This window comes from Rutilus rutilus, assembly GCF_951802725.1.
Source record: "Rutilus rutilus genome assembly, chromosome: 8".
Taxonomy (NCBI): domain Eukaryota; kingdom Metazoa; phylum Chordata; class Actinopteri; order Cypriniformes; family Leuciscidae; genus Rutilus; species Rutilus rutilus.
This window is the reverse complement of record NC_140222.1, coordinates 47,089,915-47,099,359: the sequence shown is the minus strand read 5'-3', so window position 1 is coordinate 47,099,359 and position 9,445 is coordinate 47,089,915.

The following is a 9,445-nucleotide window of genomic DNA, read 5'->3' as shown; positions in this document are numbered from 1 at the left end:
CTGTGAGAAGCACAGAAGTGGTGATGCTGGGGAGAGGGAAAAGGTGTCTGGTGAAAGGTGCTGTTACTCTGGTGTTAATGGAGGCTGTAATATGCTGTCCTGGCTTCCCTGGCTGTTTTCCAGGAAGTCGTCCTTGGGTGCTGAATCTTGGAGCAGCTCTAATATGTCTGTCTGTGGTGAGCTCTGTGGGCAGGGCTCAGCTGAGATTGAGTCCGTGAGCAGAGGTTGTTGTGGCGGAGTGGTGTTATCATTGTCCTTGTGTGATATGTCAACCGCATGTCCATTTTGTGCTGAAGTGAAGCTCCTGTGGTCATTCATACTGTGTCCAGGTGTGTGTGTGCCATTCAGATTGAGTGGATTGGCACACATTGCAGAAGGATGATTGAGGGAGAAGTAGAAATTGTTCTTTAACACTCTTGAACCAAGTTTGTTTGGGTGCTGGCCATCCCGATGAAAAAGTTGTCTGTGACTCCAGAAAAGATTGAAATTGTCGATGAAGTTTACTCCTTTTATATTGCAGGTTTTTTGCAGCCATGTATTTAGCCCAAGCAACCGTGAAAACCTGTTTGTTCCTCTTGCTGGGAGTGGTCCACTGATGAATGTTTGAACTGTCAGTCTTTTAAGTGTTTCAAAAAGTTCATTGAAATCCTTCTTAAGGAGTTCTGACTGCTCTTTATGAATATCATTCTTCCCCACATGAATGATGAGTCGATTTGCAGTCTTATGTTTCATTAGAATGTTCTGAAGTTCCCTGTTTACATCAGAAGTTGTTGCTTGTGGAAGGCAGCACGTAGTTGTATCCCTGCTGCTAATGTTTCTGATTATGGAGTCCCCCACTATCAGAGTCCTGGGCTCGGCTGCGCTCTGAGCTGAGTGCCGCATTTGAAAGTCACGTGTCGAGTCCTGGGCTCGGCTGCGCTCTGAGCTGAGTGCCGCATTTGAAAGTCACGTGTCGAGTCCTGGGCTCGGCTGCGCTCTGAGCTGAGTGCCGCATTTGAAAGTCACGTGTCTTAGGAGATATCATTAGGAAGCATGGCATTAGTTTTCACTGTTATGCTGATGATACTCTGCTCTATATTTCTTCACGCCCAGACGAAACTTACCAATTCACTAAATTAACGGAATGCATAGCTGATATAAAAAATTGGATGACTAGGATTTTACCTACTACTTAATTCTGAAAAAACAGAGATTCTAATTATTGGACAAAAAAACTTCCTCACGTAATAACCTAGAATACTGTCTAACACTTGATGGCTACTCTGTTAAGTCTTCGTTGTCGGTTAGGAACCTGGGTGTGCTCTTTGATACCAATCTCTCATTTGAAAGTCACGTGTCTAGTATCTGTAAAACCGCATTTTTCCATCTTAAAAATACAGTATATCTAGATCTAATTGTTCCGCATTTGTCAATGAGAGCATATGGCATATGCGTTCATGACCTCAAGGCTAGATTATTGTAATGCTCTACTGGGTGGTTGCCCTGCACGCTTAATAAACAAACTACAGCTGGTCCAAACCGCAGCAGCTCGAGTTCTTACCAGAACCAGGAAGTATTAGCCCGGTTCTGTCAACACTGCACTGGCTCCCTATTAAACATTGCATACATTTTAAAATATTGCTGATTACTTACAAAGCACTATTGCGATCTCAAAATTCCGGCCAGTTAATAATACCTAGAATATCAAAATCGACTGCTGGCAGTAGATCCTTTTCCTATTTAGCACCAAAACTTTGGAACAGTCTTCCTAATATTGTCCGGGAAGCAGACACACTCTGTCAGTTCAAAGCTAGACTAAAAACTAGGGGTGTGACGAGATCTCGTGTTACGAGATCTCGCGAGATTAAAACGCGACGAGATTTCTCGTCGAGGTAAAACTTTGTCTCGTGAGTTGTTGTGATGTCAGTGTGATGGAGCGTAAGGGTGAAATTAGTAGCCTATTGAAGATGCTCCTGCCACTTTTAAATCATTTGTGTGCCGGGCCAATCACACACACACTCACTGTCCCTCGCGCGAACACACACACGCTCACTGGCGGGCGCACACACGCACACTCACTGTTGCTCGCACTCTCACTCACTCACACTCAACCCATCGTGGAGGACCGTTAAAGTTAAACATGCTAGTCTTTCTGTCATGATGTCCTGAAGCATCGCAGACGCGTAGGTTGTCGCCCACTATGACACACTATTCGAAATGAAACGATCGAATCTTGCGTCCCGACGCCCGTTGTCCTTTACGAATCTCCACGAAACGGATCGTGCCAAAATCGCGCTAAAATAGTGTAGCAGCTAATCTGAACCAGGCAGGTAATAAACATTTGACCTATCGCGCAAAGAACCTATTAAAGCACTAAGACATGGGAACACTATAGCTAACATTCACATAGCCTATCACAAGTCATATCGACATCAATATTAAACAATGTTATCGCACATCGCAGCTTTTCCTCATATCGTGCACGACATGCAGTCCTAGTTAGCTACTGCCCAAAAGTCTCAACTGCTGCCAGAAATCGTCGACATGCTTATATTCTTGAAAATGAACATGACCATAATCTTAGTCTGTTCTGTCTGTGTAGTTAATTTTATCTCTTTTTCATGCTTGAAAAAAAAATTTTTGTTTCTGTGTGAACTTGTAGTTTTGAGAGAGCAGTACTTTGATTATGGATACACACTTACTGTTTGCATTTAAAGTGTTATTTCAGTTATTTATATTTATTTTATTTATACTGTTTTATTTTTCTTTATGTTCGATTTGTGGAAAGGAGTTCGATTTCTCATGTGAAATCGTACAGGGGAGAAGCCAGACAGTAGAGTTTATAGCAAAACATTTGCAGTGTTTGCATGTCCTTTACTGCATAGAATTCATTAAAATAGAAGTAAAATAACATTCATTACAAGTTGATTTCAAAATGAACCTAAATTGTTTTGCATTTTGTGATTTTCAGTTGAATAAAAGACTATTTTCCATTCATATATTTCATCATTGAGGATTTCTTAAAAATTGTGTAAAAATCTCGTCTTGTCTCGTTCTCGTGAACCCAATCTCGTGTCTCGTCTCGTCTCGTGGAGTAAGCGTCTCGTCACACCCCTACTAAAAACACATCTCTTTGACCTAGCATACACATAACACATTATAGACAGGCCGTATCCAGATCCGATGAAGGACCTGCGCCTGGACATGATGACAACGCAGTCTTGAAGTCCCAACCAGTCTCTCCCTGTTTACTGAAGTCAGCTGGAACCCGGCCGTATCCAGAAACAGATGGTGGATCTGCACCTGGACCCATCCATGACACATCCCTGAAGTGCCAGCCTCATCAGCCCTGTGAAGGCCTCATCGACACGACATCTGACTTCTGACCTGTAACACTGCCTGGATCATAATCATACACTGCTCGCTCGTAGGCCAGAGGAGAACTGAGCGACTGAGCCTGGGTTCAAAGCTAGATTAAAGACACATCTCTTTGACCTAGCATACACACACAGCATTATAGACTTCTATAATTCAATGTTAGGCTGCATAGATCAGGTCAGCCGGAACTGGGAACACTTCCCATAAATCCTGATGTACTCGTTACATCATAAGAAGAATGGCATCTACGCTAATTTTAGTGTTTTTGTTTATCCCAAGGTTTTCCCGCAGCCTGCCGGATCCAGGCCGTATCCAGATCTGAAGAAGGACCTGCGCCTGGACGCGACGACAACACACTCCTTAAGTGTCAACTAGTCTCTCCGTTTCCTGAAGTGGTGGATCTGCACCTGGACCTAACCATGACGCATCCTGAAGTGCCAGCCTCATCAGCCCTGTGAAGGCCTCATCGACAAGGACCGATCTGACTTCTGACCTGTAATGCTGCCTGGATCATAATCATACACTGTTCGCTCGTTGGCCAGAGGAGATCTGGCCCCCGACTGAGCCTGGGTTCTCCCAAGGTTTTTTTCTCCATTCTGTCACTGATGGAGTTTTGGTTCCTTGCCACTGTTGCCTTGGCTTTTGGCTTGCTTAGTTGGGGACATTTAATATTCAACAATATTATTGATCTGCCTTATTTAAGGTGGACGATGACGCAATTTTCTTCTAGAAACAAACTTTGTTGAAAAAAACTAATTTTCATGTTATCAATGTGAAGCTGCTTTGATACAATCTGTATTGTAAAAAGCGCTATATGAATAAAGGTGACTTGACTTGACTCCACAGATTTCAGCACGTTCTCACACTCACACCACTGGAGACAGTGCCTTCTGCATCGCCGCTCCTCACCTGTGGAATGCCCTCCCTGAATATCTAAAGGCTCCACAAATGACTGATGGTTTTAAAAAGGGCCTAAAAACGTAACATTTTTTAAACCGTACTTTTCGGTTTCAATTTCTTTTAGTGCATACATTTTTGTTAATTTTAGTTGACAGCTGATTTTAACAATTTCTTAATTGCTCTACCTGCTTTTACTTTTATTGCTTTATAAATAAAATGTATTATTATTATTATTATAATGTAGTATATGTCAGTGTTGTGGGTGTCTTTGTCTTTAAGAATACTTTCTCTGCTGCAGGTGAGTTGCTGCTGGGCTGACATCATTTGCTTCATCTGAAGAGGTCACCTACCCCCCTTCTGCCATCTCATTTTCATCTTCTAATTCATTTGCAAGCCTTTCTGAGTTTCTGTCCTCTTCATCACACATTTCCATGTGCAGTTCATGCCCACCATCAGGCTCTTGGTCCAATGCTCCTTCCGTAACTTTTAATTGGAGCTCATCTTCCTCATTTATCAGCTGGCTTTTGCTCTCTATAAGTTGCTTAATCAGCAATGTTGTCATGCCTCTCCAGTCATCCTCGTCCTCTGAGTCATATTCAGTTATAGGATCCACTTGATGTGTGTTTTCTCCCCTTTTCTTTGTCTCCTTTGTTCTGGTATTTCGGAACTGTTCTTGATGCTAATTCATATGCCTCTTTCATGTGCTTTCTCCACTTGGCCACATGCTCACGGTGTGACCCTCCACACTCCGTTGGCTTCAGGCCAAACATTACAGCAATGGGCAGCCTTGGGTGTCATCCATACAGGAGGTAGTACAAGGCATAACCTGTCAATTCACTTACAATTCACAGTTATATGTGTGGACAACCTTGTTCATGCCTTCAAAATAATCAAGAAATTATTTTTCATTCCTCCAAACAGCATCTCTGGCATGACTTCAGTTTCTAAAGAAAATAAGTTTCATTCCTCAAACAGCATCTCTGACATGACTTCAGTTTCTAAAGAAAATAAGTTTCATTCCTCAAACAGCATCTCTGACATGCCTTCAGTTTCTAAAGAAAATAAGTTTCATTCCTCAAACAGCATCTCTGGCATGACTTCAGTTTCTAAAGAAAATAAGTTTCATTCCTCCAAACAGCATCTCTGGCATGACTTCAGTTTCTAAAGAAAATAAGTTTCATTCCTCCAAACAGCATCTCTGGCATGACTTCAGTTTCTAAAGAAAATAAGTTTCATTCCTCAAACAGCATCTCTGGCATGACTTCAGTTTCTAAAGAAAATAAGTTTCATTCCTCCAAACAGCATCTCTGGCATGACTTCAGTTTCTAAAGAAAATAAGTTTCATTCCTCAAACAGCATCTCTGGCATGACTTCAGTTTCTAAAGAAAATAAGTTTCATTCCTCCAAACAGCATCTCTGGCATGACTTCAGTTTCTAAAGAAAATAAGTTTCATTCCTCCAAACAGCATCTCTGGCATGACTTCAGTTTCTAAAGAAAATAAGTTTATTTTTCCCAAACAGCATCTCTGACATGACTTCAGTTTCTAAAGAAAATAAGTTTCATTCCTCCAAACAGCATCTCTGGCATGACTTCAGTTTCTAAAGAAAATAAGTTTCATTCCTCAAACAACATCTCTGGCATGACCTCAGTTTCTAAAGAAAGTTTCATTCCTCAAACAACATCTCTGGCATGACTTCAGTTTCTAAAGAAAGTTTCATTCCTCAAACAACATCTCTGGCATGACTTCAGTTTCTAAAGAAAGTTTCATTCCTCAAACAACATCTCTGACATGCCTTCAGTTTCTAAAGAAAATAAGTTTCATTCCTCAAACAGCATCTCTGGCATGCCTTCAGTTTCTAAAGAAAATAAGTTTCATTCCTCCAAACAGCATCTCTGGCATGACTTCTGTTTCTAAAGAAAATAAGTTTCATTCCTCAAACAAAATCTCTGGCATGACTTCAGTTTCTAAAGAAAATAAGTTTCATTCCTCAAACAGCATCTCTGGCATGACTTCAGTTTCTAAAGAAAATAAGTTTCATTCTTCAAACAGCATCTCTGGCATGACTTCAGTTTCTAAAGAAAATAAGTTTCATTCCTCAAACAACATCTCTGGCATGACTTCAGTTTCTAAAGAAAATAAGTTTCATTCCTCCAAACAGCATCTCTGGCATGACTTCAGTTTCTAAAGAAAATAAGTTTCATTCCTCAAACAGCATCTCTGACATGCCTTCAGTTTCTAAAGAAAATAAACAGCATCTCTGGAATGCCTTCAGTTTCTACACTGCAAAAACTGAAATCTAAGAAAAAAAAAAGAATTCTAGAAAATACATCTTGTTTTTTTGCCATGAAAGATAAAAAAAGTCTTATAAAATGCATTGCACACTAGACTTTAAATCTTAATATAAGAAAATGGGTCTTCTTCGGGTCTTGACAAGAACATTTGAACTCATTTTGAGGTAAATCTTACAAAAAAATCTTAAGTCAACAGAAGTGACAGTTCTAAAGTGCAAGTTTTTGTGCATGTTCAATTAGATATTTGTGCTAATTTTAAGAATAATACTACCCCTACAAATTCTAATTTCAAGAATCTTAATTAAGAAAGGTCAAACTTTGTATGATTTTGTTTTGTTAGTCATGCTCTGTCCATAGGTTTGTGTCTGTTCTAGTGTTGCTTTCGTCAACGAAAATTATGACTAAATATCGTCGTCAACAAACCTTTTCACGTGACGAAAACGAGACGAGATGCAACGTAAATGCTGGTCATGTGACGATGACTATAATTAAATGTATAATGCAATATCGTTGACGAATTAAAACGAGACTAATTTTGGTTTACAAAATAAAAACTATGCTAAAATGTCTCTTCATTTTCGTTGACCAAAACAAGACGAGATGAAATGTTATAACATTATTTCGTCTCGTTTAGTCGCAGTATTTTTGCAGTACTTCTGTTTCGTGTGTCTCCCTTCAGGAGGCTGCATCAGGTCGCACTGCGCAGATGCAGGCGATGTCACTTCCTCAAGCCCCACTCGCGGCATTATTTCGATATTTAGACTGCGGTGAGTTACTGTATGTAAACGACAACAAAGAAAGTTAAGTCTATTAGTGTGACAAAGAGAAAGGGACCGATGGCCTGCCAGCCGGGGTTCTTCTTTGGAAGGAAAAGAAGAAATGACATTTGGGAAAACTTTCATTATGTAACCCATTAGTAGGACTTAACACCAGAAAAGAAAAGAAAAGGAGGAAAAATATCTACTGGGTCTGAGCTCACCAGATACAGATAAATCACAAACTATATTAATATCTGGAGTCTCGGGTTCGGGGTCTCACACCTTGCAATAAAAAAACAATTATTTAATAATCTTAAATGTGTGTCTGCACCTGTTTAAATGGTTGTCTACAGTACTAACTGGACAAATAAAAAATATATATAAACCAATGAATAAAATAAAATAGGAAATATAATTAGTTAATGAATAATAATAAAATTAATTATTGAATGAAACAAATCAGTACACTTAACAGTAACTGTATTCACTGAAATTGTTTAACTTCAATTCAATGTGCACATATCACATGAGAAAACTTGTGCCCCTTCACAAATCACCATTTGAAAACAAAATATATCATTCATCAATAAAAAAATAAAATAAAAAATAAAAATAAACAACGAATCAATCCGTGTACACTGAGGTCCGAGGGCAATGCAATTGACTCAGTTCAGTTTGTGTGAATGTAATTGACTCAGTTTGTGTGAAAGTGGAAGTGACTCAGTTCGCGTGAAAGTGGAAGTTACTCAGTTCAGTTCGTTTGCATGTGAATGCCTACTACAAATCTTTGCAGGAATGAACGATGAACGAATCTTTTTTTTCTTCCTCGTGAAGGCAGAGTCCCAGATGACGCAATTCCTCCACAGTGGAATCCAGCGCGGTTCTCCCTCGCTACGCGAATCCAACACGATCACGGAGCGTTGAAACAGTCCAAACTAATGCAATAAAACAGTTCAGACATCCATTTAGGAAAATATTGACAACGATGGTTTAGATTAATAATAGCCACACATGTGGCTCACATCTCTCTCTTCAATGAGCTGGCACGTATGTGACGTCAGCACCCATCGACGCAATTCTTTATTACTTTCGTCAATCAGCGAAAACAAAATAATAAATAAAATAAAATAATAAAAAAATAATATCTGAACATTTCATGCATTAGGCAAGGAAAAATATAAAATCACAAAAAAAAAAAAAAAAATCATACATGAAAAATACATCAAAACACAGCCTCAATTAATAGCCTACGTGCACAATAGAACTTCCGGTTAACTTCCGTGTATTGAGTGTGCGGTCGACAACTTCCGGTAGGTCATGTTGTTGTGGAGGCGCTAGTTTTTTGAGTAGACAAAGTTTCAATATGAGCGGATTTCAGGTAAAAGAGAGGCGGTTGGCATATCAACGCGTGAAAAAGACCGCACTCCATTGTTGTGTACCCCTGTGTGCGAATTCGTCCAGGTACAACCGTACTATAAGCTTTCATAGCTTTCCAGTGGATGTGTCATGAGAGCCAAATGGATGGTAAGAGTACGGCGGGACGACTTCACCCCAAGCAAGACGAGTCGTGTGTTTGCAGCAGGCATTTCCAAAAGGACGATTTTGTTAACAATCCGGGGAAATTGAGAAGGTTGAAGAAAGGGACCATTCCTGCTCTTTTTTCTTGGAATAATTTTTAAATACAGGCACCGAGGGCGAGCGTGTGGGAGCGGAGACCCAGAGTGGATAGCCCTCCTCCTGTCCATGACAGCGACTCAGAAGAAGAGATGGAGGTGGCTACCCTGGCACCAGATCACGATTACTGTGTTACTTCTACAACAGCAATGGTCGCAGATCAGTTAGCTGAGGAAAACGATACACTTCGCCTGAAAGTAAAGGAGCTCGAACTACAAATTCAGGATCTCCAGCTGCGGAGTTGTGTTGGACGCTTCAGTCCGCAGCTGGAGATCCTGAATTTGCAGGACCTTTGCAGGATCGGACGAGGACATCCGATTTTAAACCAGGTAAGTCATAATTAAGGTGTTTTAAATTGCAGGAAGCTGATGTCTTGTACCATATTAACAGTGATGGACAAAAAATCATGCAAGTCATGTACTTTAGTGAAAGTAAAGTACTTTAGGGGTAGTAAAGACATTTG